Source organism: Mesoplodon bidens (assembly GCF_964165515.1).
Source record: "Mesoplodon bidens genome assembly, chromosome: 18".
Lineage (NCBI taxonomy): Eukaryota > Metazoa > Chordata > Mammalia > Artiodactyla > Ziphiidae > Mesoplodon > Mesoplodon bidens.
Genome location: NC_138175.1, coordinates 559,245 through 574,565, shown reverse-complemented (window position 1 = coordinate 574,565; position 15,321 = coordinate 559,245). Strand labels below are relative to the sequence as shown.

Here is a 15,321-nt window from a genome sequence, read left to right as displayed (position 1 = left end):
AGTACGTCAGAAAGAGAAAAACAAATACTGTATGTGAACACATATATATGGAATTCAGAAAAATGGTACTGACGAACCTAGTGACAGGGCAGGAATAAAGACACAGATGTAGAGAACGGACTTCAGGACACAGGGCTGAAGGGGACACAGGGACGTAGTGAGAGAGTAGCACTGACATATATACACTACCAAATGGAAAAGAGCTAGTGGTAAGCTGCCGCATAGCACAGGGAGATCAGCTCGGTGCTTTATGTCCCCCACAGGGGTGGGATAGGGAGTCTGGGAGGGAGCCTCAAGACGGGGGGATATGGGGATATATGTATACATATAGGGGATTCACTTTGTTGTAAAGCAGAAACTAATACAGTGTTATAAAGCAATTATACTCTAATAAACATGTATTTTAAAATACCACAACGTTGTAAATCAACTACACTAGAAAATATTTCTTAAGTGAAAAAGATTTTTTGAATGTATGCTTTATTGTGTGTGTGTACCACAGGTTCAATATATATGAATTATGTCAAATTGATTACATTGTTTTTCAAAATAAAGAATTTTTGATATTCTACATCAGCTGCATAATATAAATGCAGAAAAACTATATTATTTTTTTCTAAAGTTCAGAAATACCCATTTTGCTCATTCGGTATACTATAAACCACTAACTGTTAAAAAGGGATTCATGACCTCTTTCTTCCAAAAAAATATTTCTGCACTCACACAAGTTTAATAGAATGTTCCACCATGAACTGGCTTCCCACCTTAGAGACACGAGATTTGCATCCTGAAATCTCTTTCTTGCAAAAATGTCCAATTAGCATCCTAGCATTACAGAAAAGAAATGCTTTTTGCCAGATCTCAAATTACATACAACTTTATCACGACATCATGCATGTTTTTTTCCACACACACAGACTGCATTTTATTTTTACAAGAGAAAAATCAACTGACACCAAACATTGTAAATGGATGACCACAGCAAAAGCAACAATGATAGTAATTACCAAACATGAAACATACTCATACTATTGTCATAATATTCACATTCATTCCAGGAATCCTCCACAGCTCCTTTATTTTGCAGTGAAAGACACCATGTTTTTTGTTTTTTGTTTTTTTTTTGCAGTACGCGGGCCTATCAGTGTTGTGGGCTCTCCCATTGTGGAGCATAGGCTCCGGACGTGCAGGCTCAGCGGCCATGGCTCACGGGCCTAGCCGCTTCGTGGCATGTGGGATCTTCCCGGACCGGGGCACGAACCCGTGTCCCCTGCATCGGCAGGCGGACTCTCAACCACTGCACCACCAGGGAAGCCTGACATCATATATATTTAAATTATCAGCACTCACCTGAGATCTTCAAAAATCAACAAAAACATAATTTTGTGCTCTCTTTCATTTATTCTGGTTCTAAGTGGTCATTTCTAAACGAAAGTATTTAAGTATGTTAACGTCATCTTATAACATCATATTTCAAATGACTACCGTCTCTCCAAAGATGCAATATGAGGAACTCATAATTAGGCTCTCCAAAGTTTTACTCTTTGAATCTGTATTACACTTCTGCTGAACTTCACACTGTTCATTATTCTCTGAGAATATTCTTTTTCTTGTATGCCCATCTCACATGCTCTTTCATTTCATGAAGTTTTTTCCTACAATTTTATGCCTAGTTTATTTCTGAGAAAATGCATTATTCCAGATTGATAATTATAGACACAAAGACTTCTATATAATTCCCTGAGAGTTTCAAAAACTCCTTCTTCTTTTTTTTAAATACCTAGATTCTGAAGCTCTCCACAAAGCATTACTAAAATTGCATTTACATAGTATTACATATTAATCACACATTAATGCATTTACAATTGTATTATGCTTTATTGCTAATTTTGGAGCATAAACGTAGCTGTCTTATTTACCACCCTCTTGGAAATCACTTTAATATTTGCACTTAGGACTTGAAAGAGAATGGATAAATAAAAACCTGAAGAATATGCAAATACAATTTATATATTTCTCATAAAATTAGGTGATTATCTAACCTTTATCCAGAAAAAAGAAGAGCCCACATACTCTGCAGTCATGATACTCGAGAATGTGTGGTCTTCCAGCAGGAAAACATGCAGTAATCCACGTGGCAGAGTTAACCTGTGACCAGCTGGGGTTAGTGTCCTATGCATTCCTTACATGCAACATATCAGGAGTGGCCAAAGTGAATTTGTCAGTTGTGGCAATAAGTATAATGAAGATTTGTAGCAGGTCATGCTCATATATGCAGCACAGGTACAATCAACATTTTGCTCAATTCTGGTAGATCTAAATCTGTATCTGTTACTTTGTCTTTAACGAGGAAATGTCAGAACTGACTTACCAAAAAAAAGTGTTTTGTTTGTTTGTTTTAATTACAGTCACGGTGAGTAAGACATAGCTCAGAACAACTAATGTGACTTAGTGATTCTCTCATCAGGAAATGCAGTTTCTACTTCCCTGTTTATTCTCCACATCTTGTAGTAAGTTAAGTTTCAGTGAAAGATGAATCTACAGGGTGAAAAGAAAAGAAAACTTACATGTGTTGATAAGATCATTCTGACAGGTTTTACCACGTATGTCAGTGTTTCTGGTGATGGACACAAGCTAGAGCTCCCTACTGTGACATTTTCACTGATGTCATTCCCCTTGATCCTCAATTTGAAAGTGGATAAAAATGTTTTCTATGTTTTCTTCTTTAAGAAATTAAATAAAGAATGCTGTCTAGACATGATCCTCTAATGACTTTCAGTCAGTGGTCATCAAGAGAAGAAAAGCACAGAATCTCATCCCCACAGAAGGGTGACATTCAGTCAGGTAAGAAAATTCTCCCCAAAATCAGAGCTTCATCTTTAACATTCAATCAAAGGCTTTCACAGGTGCTTCATACTCTGCACTCAGCCTTACCATATGGGATTGGCTCTGAGAATCTCACACCAGATGACTGACAAACATGTCATAGTACAGTGATCTGGGACCAGATCCTGCCTCTCTTAATGATCTCCCGCAGGGACATTGCAATATTCTAGGATATTTCCTGGAGCCCTCTACTCTATACAGGTACACTTCCAAGTAGAAACAGAAGCTTTGATTCTCACTGGGACCCCTGCTCTGTCCAACCAACCTCTCTAGAAATATGATGTTCTAATCTCTCCTGATTAGAACATTGCACGGTCTCTCACTGTGCTAATTTAGTAAAGGTAAAAGAGAAACAAGAAAGAGCAAACTATGCAGGGAGCAATATATAAGATTCCTTTAATGTATTTATCTGATATACACAAACATTGAGAAATATAGATTCATTTCATAACGGTCAAGAAAAGAGGAGGAGGAACCTCCATGCCAACAGTATATATAAATTGGAATCAATCCTGCATAAGCTCCAGCTAAAGCTTAGCTATGAAGTACTAACTCTTCTCATAAAGAAGCAATAGTTCTCCATCATTTGAAGCACACTGAGGACTCAGACAGCTGGACGCTGAGGGTGTAGTCTCCTCACTCGAATTCTGTACCTGCATCACAGAGCAATGAAATATTCCCAAAGAATTATTAAGGATGAGGTGGGGAGCCGAAATAAAAAAGATGAAACCACAGTCTGCCCTACCATCCATTCTGCTGGATATTACCACCATCTTGGCCCAGTATGACCTTCCCACTTTTCTCTGGGCCTCCCTACTTCCCACCTCCATCCTCTCATTATATCTTACCTACACTTGGAAACGACTCTAGTTTTTCCACTTATCTTCATCAACAAGCAATCCAAATAGCAACTGTGTATATAACTCCTTAGAAACCTCAGGTATGACTCATTTGAACGGATCCTGGGTCACACCTACCTCCTGATCTTGGAGAGTCTCCCAGAGAGTCCAGAGGCAACTACAGCACAGCCTCAGGGACATAGACACTGGCAGCAGCCACTTGGGGGAGCTCCTTCTACCTCGTGGCCACTGGTACCAGCAAGCATAATTTCAGAGTCCTCCCTCTATCTTTTTAGCCTCAGGGTCTAGCCCTACCCATTTCCACCAGACTATAGACACAAGTACTAGGATGCTGCAGGCCAAGCAACTAACTGAGCAGGGGCATAGCCCCATCCACCAGCAAACAGGCTGCTTTCAGACCCTCTCAATGCACAGCTGCCGCTGGACATGGGCCCAGCAACCAAAAGCCCCAGGCCCAGCCTCCACACCTAAGTGGAGAGGCACCAGCCCCAGAGTCCTTGGCCCCTCTGACAAGTGAGCCTGCTCTGGCCTTGGAATCAGTCTCACCGTCGGCAGGTGATTACTGCACAGGGAGTGGATGGAGCTTGGACCTACCCAACAGCAAATCTGCTCTAGCAGTGGGATCAGCCTCATACACCAACAGGCACACACCAGCTCCAGTAATACCACAGCCCAGCAGCCTGTGTGACCAGAACACTCACTTGCAGGCCACAAGCAGCCATGGACTCACTTGGGTCTTGACCCTGCCCATCAGAATGACAGCACAAGATTAGGGATACCCCAGACCCTGCAGACAGCTGTGTCAGGAACAGTGATCCAACACCAACTCTGAGACTCCTGGGCCCTGCAGCCAGAACTCAGGACCTGTGTCTTCCTCCCAGTAGCCAGCATCACCGCAGTGACTGGGCACTAGCCCTGATATCACCTGGACTGCAATTCTACCCATAAGTGAACCAGCACTAGATTTGGTGTCCCACAGAGTCGTGCAGCCAACTGCCTTATGATTTAGCCTCACCAAGCAGCACAGACAGCCTCCATACAAGGCAGAGTCTGTCAAACAAGCAGTCTGGGGGCAGCCAAGCCTACCAGACCACCCACAGTAGTCAGCCCACCACAATAGAAGAGCCCAAGTAGCCAACATAGGGGCTACACCTAGAACATATAGTTCTAGTGACCAGGGGACAGTGGGCTTCAGGGACACATAGGACCTCTCCTACAAAAGGCCACTTCTAGAAGGTCAGGAAATGTAACGAACATACTACATACATAGCAATAAAAACAGCAAGTTAAGAAAAATGAGGTGACACTGAAACACGATCCAAATGAAGGAACAAGATAAGAACTCAGAAGAAGATCTAAGTGAAGTGGAGGTAGCCAATCTCCTCAAAAAATAGTTCAAGGTAATGACTATAAAGATGATCAAAGAACTCAGGAGAAGAATGGACGACCAGAGCAAGAAGGAAGAATTTTTTTAAAAAGAGTTAGAGCACTAAAGAACAACAAAACAGAGATGAGGAATACAATAACTGAAATGAAAAATACACTAAAAGGAAACTACTGTAGACTAAATGACAGAGGAATGAATCAGAAAACTGATGGACAGAGTACTGGCAATCACTGAAGATGAACTGTAAAACAATAGATTAAAATGAAATGAAGAAAGTTGAACAGACATGTGAAACATCAAGTGTACTAATATTTGCATTATACTGGTCCCAGAAGCAAAAAGGAAAGAGAAAGCAGTGTAGAGCATACCTGAAGACATAAGAGCTGAAAACTTCCATAACCTGGGAAAGAAAACAGACATCCAAGTCCAGTAAAAACAGTAAGGCCAAAACAGGATCAACCCAAAGAGGACCACACCAAGACTCATTGTAATTAAAATGGCAAAAAAATAAAGATAAAAAGACACTATTAAAAGGAGCAAAGGAAAAGCAACAACTTACAAACATGGAACTTGCATTAAGTTATCAGCTGACTTTTCAGGATAACCTCTGCATGCCAGAAGGGAGTGGCATGGTATATTTAAAGTCATGAAAGGGAAAAGCCTATAACCAAAAATACTCTACCCAGCAAGGCTCTCCTTCAGATTTGATGGTGAGATCTAAAGTTTTACAGAGAAGCAAAACTAAAAGAGCACAGCATCGCCAAACCAGCTTTATGAGAAATCTTAAAGGGGCTTTTCTCAGTGAAAAAGAAAAGGCCATGACTGAAACATAAAAATTAGAAAAGGAAACTTACTAACGGAAAAACCTCATTGGATAAGGCAAATATTCAACAAAGGAGGTAAATCAACCACGTACACAGCTAATAGGAAGGATGAAAGAAAACAGTAATAAAATCATCTATATTCACAATAAGAAGTTAAGGGACACACAAAACAAGTAGATGTAAAATATAAGGTCAAATTCAGTAACTGTGGGGGAGCAGAGTAACAATGCAGGGTTGTTAGTGTCCACGTGAAACTAAGAGCTCAGCAACTTAAATAATCACACACACACACACACACACACACACACACACAAACTGAAAGAAATCCAAACATCATATTAAAGGTAGTCCTCACATCACAGATGAATAAAAGGGGAAAAAAGGAACAGTGAAGAAATTAAAGAGGGATTCTAAAAATACCCAAGAGAAATGAAAATGAACACACAGTGATCCAAAATCTATGGGACACAGCCAACGCAGTTCACAGGGGGAAGTTATAGTGATACAAGCTTATTCTTAGGAAACAAGAAAAATATCAAATAAACAACCTAACATTACACCTGAAGGAATTAGAAAAAGAAGAAAAAAACAAAACTCAAAGATGTCAGAAAGAAAAAAATTAAGAAAACAATACCATATGCAATCACACTAAAAATAATAAGATACCTAAGAACAAACACACCTAAGCAGGTAAAAGACATGTACTCAGAAATGTATCAGCCATTGGTGAAAGAAGTTGAAGGCAACAGAAAAAGATGAGAAAATATAGCAGGTGCATGGACTGGAAGAATTAATACTGTTAAAATAACCATACTGCCAAAGACAATCTACAGATTTAATGCAATCCCTATCAGAATACCAAAGCATTTTCACAGAACTTGAAAAAGTAATTTTAAAATTTGTATAGAAACACAAAGACCCCAAATAGCCAAACAATCTTGAGAAAGAACAGAGCTGGAGGCATCAGGCACCTTTACTTCAGATTATACTGCAAAGCGACAGTAATCAAAGAGAATCGAACTGGAGCAAAAACAGACACAAAGATCACTGGAATAGAATAGAGATCCCAGAAATAAGCCCACACACGTATATTTAATTGATTTATGACAAAGCAGGCAATATGGAGAAAGAACTGTCTCTTCAATAAGTGGTACTAGGAAAACTGGTCAGCTACATGGAAAAGACTAAAATTAGAGTATTTTAGCACACCGTATATAAAATTAATGCAAAACTGAATAAAGACCTAAATGTAGGACCATAAAACCCCGAGAGGAAAATACAGAACATTCTTCAACATAAATGATAGCAACAGTTTTGCGTTCAGTCTACTAAGGCAAATGAAACAAAAGCAAAAATAAACAAATGGGACTTCACTAAACTTAAAAGATTTTGCACAGCAAAGGAAACCAAAGACAAAATGAAAAGACAACCTGCTGAAGGAGAGACAATATTTGCACATGATAAGAGGTTAACACCAAAAAGATGACCAAGCAAGGGTTCATATCTAAACTACAGAAACAGCACATACAACTCAATATCAGAACTGCACCCAAAATATTTTTTTAAAAAATGAGAAGACTTAAATAGACATTTTTCCAAGGAAAAAATGCAGATAGACAGCCAGAATGCACAAAGATGCTAAACATAGCTAATCGGCAATAAAATGCAAATCAAAACTATGAGATATATCACCTCAATCTTGTCAGAATGGCTGTCATCAAAAAGGTCACAAATAACAAAGGTTAGTGAGGATGTGGAGAAAGGGAAACTCTTGTAAACTCTTGATGTAAATGTGAAGTAGTGCAGCTACTGTGGAAAGAAGAATGGAGGTTCCACAAAAAACTAAAAATAGAACTACCATAATATCCAGCAATTTCCCTCTTGGGTATATCAGAAGAAAACAAAAACACTATTTAAAAAAAAAATAACTGCACACCAATGTTCATAACAGTGTTATTTGCCATAGCCAAGATATAGAGTCAAACTAAGTGTTCATCAATAGGTTAGGGGATAAAAAAATGATATTTATGATGACTTCAGCAAAAAATGAAATGTTGCTATTTGCAAGAACATGGATGGACTTGGAGGGTATTATGCTTAGTAAAATAAGCCGCAGAGAAAACAAGCCTGGTAGGTTATCACTTACACGTGGCATCTAAAACATTGAATACAACAACAACAACAATGAAACAGACTCACAGATTAAAGAACAGACTAGTGGTTACCAGCAGGGAGAGACAGGGTGGAGGAGCAAAATAGTGGTAGGAGATTCTGAGGAAGAATCCACTATGTATAAAATCAATAATCTACAGTGACGTTCTGTATAGCATGGGGAATAGAGACACTCTTTTATAATAAGTATAAATGGAGAAGAACCTAAACATTTATGAATCACTATGTTGTACCTCTGAAACTAATATAATAATGTAAATTAACTATAGATCAATAAAATATAAAGTAAGAAACAATAAAGGAGAGAGATTATTAGATAGAAATCAATTAAATAAACACAAGTTTTGGAAATCAAGGAATTAAAAAACAACATGTAAGACAACATTGGCCTTTAAAGTGTATGATCTATTCATTTAAAAGAAATCATTTAAGTGGTGAAAAATGGTACCCATTCTCACAATTTTGTATATCTAGGATAAATTATTATCTACAAAAATATGTTAGGAATATTCACTCAAAAAGAAAGAGAAAATTTGGATTAACCCATTTTAGTATACAAATTTAATATCAAAGTCTCTATGTAACATTGATGTGAATAAGTTCTGTTAGCCACTTCTAGTTTCTTTGTGATGTAAAATCTTTTAAAGCATAAAAATCAGCCTTTCTACATCATTCCATTAGACATACATAGAAGTTAAAAGAAATGAGAAGACAGAAAAATCAACCAGGAAGGCGAATTTACTGAGAAACAGCCATTCGTTCTCCCTCCTCCTTTGCTTTTCCTCCTTTTCCAGGTCTCTTTCGGTTCCAATCAAGAGAAGTCTTGAGAATTCTGAGAATATTTCTTTGAGGGCTTCAAACCACCATACCTACGTCCTCTGCCACAACTACACACACGGGAACAAAAATAAACCTCTGCTATCTACTCGTGTAGGAGAGATTCATGCAAAATAAACTCCTACATGGAGACCAACAGGTGGGTTTTCTACCTGTTCTTTATAATGTCCTTCCATTATAGTAAATCCCACACATTATGAGGCAGAAGGGGTTATGTGAGCTCTTCCTTGAAGTCAAAAACCTTGCATTCATTTCAAGTACCTGGTGATCATAGGGTAAAGCCAGGGAAGGTGCCATCGCCCTCGGTGGGGGGCGGTGAATGGGCTTCCGCAACCATGCACCTCCTGATGAACAGATTCTGAAGAAACAAAGGGCGGTCACACCGCAGCCAGCCTGTCAGACTGTCGGGCCACTGGGCAACCCCACCAGTCTGGAAGTGCCCCATAAGTTGCTCAAAGCAAAACTCTGCCCCCCCGTGAAGCCAGGCAATTTGGGCCAGAGAGTCAGAGGAGACCGGTAATCAACTCCTCCTCTCTGCTCACCTCCTTGGGGTTACAGCAACCGCATCTCCAAACCCAACTCTGATCCTGGAGTGCCAAGGTGGGAGCGCAGGTGGGCTCTACCGGTGCTTCAGCGCCTTCTGGGAAGCCCCCTAGTTTGAATATGATTTGAGTTTGATCCTGAGAAACCATCAGAACTTCCCACCAGAGATAAATGAGGAGATTCTGGCCTTTATTAGTGCGTACGGTGAACCCGGTCGTCCTGGCTGTACTTGCCAACCCTCCTATTTTACGCACCTATGTTTATCCACCTTCCTCCCTGTGAGTACCTTTCACTAACCCTGAGCTCAGACTCCTGACCTATTACAGTGACTTTTTCAGTCTTTCTTTAAAAATGTACAGGTAGGGCTTCTCTGGTGGCGCAGTGGTTGAGAGTCCGCCTGCAATGCGGGGGACACAGGTTCATGCCCCAGTACGGGAGGATCCCACATGCCGCGGAGCGTCTAGGCCTATGAGCCATGGCCGCTGAGCCTGTGCGTCCGGAGCCTGTGCTCCACGACGGGAGAAACCACAACAGTGAGCGGCCCGCGTACCGCAAAAAAAAAAAAAAAAAAAGGACAGGTAATAAAATGAATTTAACCTAGAAGCAGCAGCTCAGTAAGGGAAATAAAATCGTCAGAAGTTATCTAATCACAGCCACAGCCATCCAGGGCCCTGTCTTATCTGCTGGGGCATAAGAATGGGACCTTCCTAAACTTGAAGGGCATCCAATCAGATAAGTTGATTACGCTCACCTCTGGCTCTTGGAGGGACTGCTAGGCAGTCTACCCAGTGTATACTGACTGCAAAACACGGTCATGGTTTTGAAACACCTATGCTCCAGGAAAGATTTTTGTGGTTCATGGGGAAGGTTTCTTTTTGACATCAAGCAAAAAATAAGTCACCAAGCCCTTTGAGCACAGGGCTTCTTAAGAGGGAAGTAGAAGGAAGGAATGGGCAGAAAACATGATCTCCTCGGAAGTGCAGGGCGTTTTTCCAAAAGAGTAGGATTTAGTCTCAGTTTAAGGAGAACACCTTTAAATAGCTGGGACAGCTCCAAACTGCAGTTTAGGGAACGAGTGCTCCAAAAGAACAGTGCTTTACAAGTCCTGGCCAGGCAGCAAGAGGATGAAGAGTTGGTTTTGCATAGTTTTGAACGCAGGAGTAAAGAAACCGAGGCATCTCTGACTAAAAGGGCCTGAGATCCTATGGCATCAGTGGGTCAGTCAGTTGCAGGGAGCAGGGGGTGTGGGGGGCGATATTTCTCTCTCAACATCTCCCAGGGCAGCCACCCCTCCCAACCCCACCCCCCTACTCCCTTCACCCTTCCTCCCTCCACTGTTGGGTCCCCAGGGACAGCACTTCTTAAGCTGGAGCGCTCAAGCACCATCTCTGCAGTCTGGATTCTTCTGGAGCCTGGCAAGTTCTGGGACAGGAAGCCAGGTCTGCAAGGCCGCTGGGGTGCAGTCAGCCCTGGAGGTCTGGAGGGGAAATGGAGCCCTGAAGCCCACCCACGTCCTTGAAGCCGAGGGAGGAACACATCCTTCTAACAGTACTTCTCAGGGGTCAGCATGCTCCCCACCCAACAGTGATCCATACTCACTTGAGGCAACAAGGACTGCCTCTAACTGGCCCCCTCGATTGTGCCTTAAGGGTCCTCGCACATGTGTGATAGCGCTGGCCCTGGATCTCTTTAGTCAGCCTAGGCCAGTGCTGCCGGGGTCCCTCCAGTCCCATCCCCCAGCCCCTCCCTCTGGGACTGTATCTAATAGAAGAAAGAGCACAGAGGAATTGGCTAAATCAAGGGACCTGGGAGCCTGGGTATGAGTTTGAAGACTGAGAACCTAAGGCACAATTACATATTATTGGAGACTCTTGTGGGGTGTGTGGGGTGAGGTTAGGAGGCTGAGAGGCTGAGTCGACCTGGTGAGTCCAGCCCCAGGACACCACACAGCCCCGTCCCCCCTTCCCTGCCATCAGACAAGGGGTGCCGCAACTCCAGCCGGGACTCTGCACTTCCCCCTCCCTGATTCTCCTCCAGAAGAGCAGGTGGTCCCGCTCTGAGGGCAGCGGCAAGACAACGGACCAAGTCCCCCCCGCACTAAGGCACTACTGGAAGCTCTTCCTGCACAGCAGTGCTGGCTTGGAGCAAACCGGAGCAGCGCCAAAGTTGGTCTCGTCCTGCAGCGGAGGGACGCAGGGTTTAAGTCAGCTGCCCTGGCTTTAAAGCAATCAGCCCCCCCTTTAGGTCAGGTGACCCGACTTTAAATCACTGTGTGCCCCTCAAGCCTGCAACTTCAAAAGTTGGGAACTTCACTTTGATCCCAGCACCTCACATAGCTGAATGCACACTAGTCACCCCCAAGCCTGGCTTAGAGGCAGGATATAAGGTAAGGGGATGGGCGTGCACTCATGGTGATGAGGGTGTACTTCATGTACCAGAAGGGTCTAGGCACTCTGGGGTACAGCTAGCAGTGCACGATACAGCAGCTCCCTGGCAAAGCTGGTGAGGCCCAGGGAGAGCAGACACACCCATGCGTGCAGAGGTTCCAGGACGGGAGCTGGGGCACAGCCAGCCAGGAGGGTGTGAAAGTGGAGGATCTGAGCCTTTTGTGAAAGGCAGACACAGAGGATGGATGAGAAACAAAGACCAGATGAAATATGGATTTGAAAAACACACCCTGCTCTTGAAATTGGGGTGGGGGGGCACCCCAGACTTGAGACTTCTTACTCCCCAGTACCTAGTGCTTTGGCCTTTGCCCAATTACTTATAAAATTTACTGATAATATCTAACCCATAGAATACTGCATTTGTAGTGCTATTGCATGTTAATGTTTCTATAGTGGAAAAATCTTTTCTACAAGAAACAGGTACACTATCTGAAATCAATTAAAACCCCTCTTTATAAAGTACTATATTGGACTTCCCTGGTGGTGCAGTGGTTAAGAATATGCCTGCCAACGCAGGGGACATGGGTTCGAGCCCTGGTCAGGGAAGATCTCACATGCTGCGGAGCAGCTATGCCCATGCGCCACAACTAGTGAACCTGCAGGCCACAACTATTGAAGCCCGTGTGCCTAGAGCCGGTGTTCCACAACAAGCGCAGCAAGAGAAGCCACTGCAATGAGAAGCCCGCGCACCACAACAAAGAGTAGCCCCCGCTCGCCGCAACTGGAGAAAGACCGCGCACAGCAACGAAGACCCAACACAGCCAAAAATTAATTAATTAATTAATTAATTTTATAAAGTACTATATCCTTCTGTACAACTTCTCTGGGAAGCACAGAGATGGCGTGGGAGAGTGAGAAAGACCAATATTTAGTGCACATCTCTCATGCAGGTGCTCTGCTGGCTCAGATACATTTATCCCCACTTTACAAAGGAGGAAATAAGCTCAGAGAGGTTTAGTAATTTTCCCAAAGCCAAACAGCTATTGAGTGGCAGAACCAAGATCTGAACCAAGTCTGTTACCTCCAAAGCCTAAGTCCTCATCACAACAAAACTCAATTAATATTTACATTTATCGAATTACATTGCAGCCTGGGGAGTTCTTGGCACAATCCTGAATAAGAGTGAGAAAGAAAGAAATAGCATTATTCCTACAGTCAACCAAAATTTTTGGAGCAGCGGCTAGATGCCTGGTCCTTTTTGGGGTTCAGCAGTGATCACGACAGGAAAAGTCGTGCTTTCATGAACCATGTAGTGGGGAGGAGAGACGGGTGCAACTTGGGTGAGGGATTTCACCTTGCTGGGCCTCTGTTTTCTCATCTGGAAAATGGGATGGGTGTTCCTCATTTTCTGGGATTGTCCGGCTGGACATTCTCTGATTCCATAAGAAGCATTTGTTTTCCTGTTTCTTTAAAATTCATTCAAGCCATGAGCCGTGATGCATGTTGTTAGCGGCTCCCCAAATCACTCTTCCCCACCCTTTTCCTGTGATCAGGTCTTTCCCGAAACATGACTCACAATCAGTCAAGTCACAGAACCTAAGGGGCACCCAGCAGAAAAATTCCAACCCTTGCTTCTCAGGAGCTCTGTGGTCTACCTGCCAGGTAAACTTAACTCACCTGGAACAAGGTGGCCATCCCTGGTTTCACATCAACATGATCTCAGGCACAAACCTCCTTTTTTTCCATTTGGTCTTTAAGTTACTTGTTGAAACAACTGTACAAATATGACAAAGGTATAAAATCAGGCATCTTCTGCCCCTAGCGCTTACTAATACATGATGTTCTGCCACTTTAAGGATAAAGATAGAACATTTCAACATTCTGCTGCCCTCATTATTTGTCATTTTTGTTGATATTTCTATTGAATACATCTTTCAAAATTTTAACAATGGAACATTTATTTAGGTTGCTCCAGACCCAGCCTTTAGTGGTAAGGGGTTTTTTGTTATATTTCTATTATGTTTCCTTTAAAGACCATTATCCTATTTAAATGGATTAAGTCAATTCTATAGGCATGTATCTTATGATATTCATGAAATGCATCCATAGAGGGCAGTAGTACAATTGATCACACTTGAGAACCTCTAGTAGCACAGTTAAGTGTACATATTATCTATGTGTAAACCAAAGTACATGCCGAGTGAGATTCTCCTACCCTTTTCACTCTGTGCCCCTCAAGCCGGTGAGAAATGGAATATTTCTTGCCATCTCAGTAAACAAAGGATATCACAGTCATCAGCCCTTGCAGCCCTCCAGTGTGAGCCGCGAGCCCTGAGGATCTCAGGATATGCAAATACAGAATGCAGGCCCCAGAGCGCTGAGGTGCATATGAAAGGAAGGAATTCAGGGAGCCCAGCCTCTGGCATCTCCGCAAAGAAAAGCGCTGCATTCCTCACGTTGGGAGAGCCGGTTTTCCTTAGTTAACAATCACCTGCTGATGGTCCCCATTACCTGCGCCAGTGCCCTGCCCTGTCCCCTCCCCCCGGTCCTTTAGCTCAGGGAGGAAGGAGGGCAGAGGGACTCCGCTGAATAAGGGGCCTGCGAGCCTCGGGAGGAGTTTTTAGCCGCCTTCCCCGCAGTCGGGGGGAGGCGCGCTGACGCTGCAGCCGGGCCCTGCGCCTCCCTTGCCCCGTTGCCCCTCAGGACACTCAGGCCGACCCCCTCCCCACGCCCCACTGGGCCCCGCGAGCCAGGCCGAGGGCAGGGGCGAGAGGAGGGACCGAAGTTCCCGGGACCAGACGCTGGGGGCCGCCCTTTCTGCACAGCAGCGGCGGGTGGCAGCGAACCCCTGCCCCTCAGAAGCTGGTCTTGCCCTGCCGCCAGGGCACCGTACCAGGCGGAGGGTCGGCGCCCACTTACCCGGCCCGCCGTCCGCACGACTGTCGCGGCTTCGGCCTCCGGGGCCCCTCCAGAGCCGGCAGCGTCAGTGAGGCCGCCCTCGCCGCGGGCTCCGGGGCAGTTCCGTGAAGGCGGAGGGAAGAGACCCCGAGCCGGGAGCTCCAGCTCTGCGGAAACGCGGGCTCCGTTCTGGGCGCAGCGGGTGGGACCGCTCTGCCCCGAGGCCTTCTGGGAGGGACGGAGGCGCCGGGGGAGGGAGCCGCCAGGAGCGCAGGGCCCAGTCGGGGGTCCTGGAGGGGCGGCCCGGCCTGAGGGCCCCGCCCACTGTGACCGCAGCCCAGGCATTTTTCCTGGAGTCCTACACTACAAAGTTAGAAAGATACACGGTCTATAGTAAATATTCACAAATGATTGTTGCTGCTGTGCTTACTATCCTATTAAAGGTGTAAAATCCATAAAACACTTTAAGTTCAAAATTAAATATGAATTTTTACCTTTCTAATTATGTCTCTGCTATTCACAATTGT

The 15,321-nt window shown here is 43.8% G+C and overlaps 1 long non-coding RNA gene across 4 annotated transcripts in view; it reads right to left on the bottom strand.

Annotated features, from left to right (window-relative positions):
* Positions 1 to 15,045, bottom strand: part of LOC308606132 — a 68,913-nt gene extending 53,868 nt beyond the window's left edge. For 2 of the 4 annotated variants that reach the window (XR_014013774.1, XR_014013775.1), the window contains exon 1: positions 14,816 to 15,045. This is a non-coding gene — a long non-coding RNA (uncharacterized lncRNA). The remainder of the gene's footprint in view (positions 1 to 14,815) is intronic. The other 2 variants (XR_014013776.1, XR_014013777.1) reach the window with 2 other exon arrangements.
* Between the last annotated feature and the right edge of the window lie 276 nt (positions 15,046 to 15,321).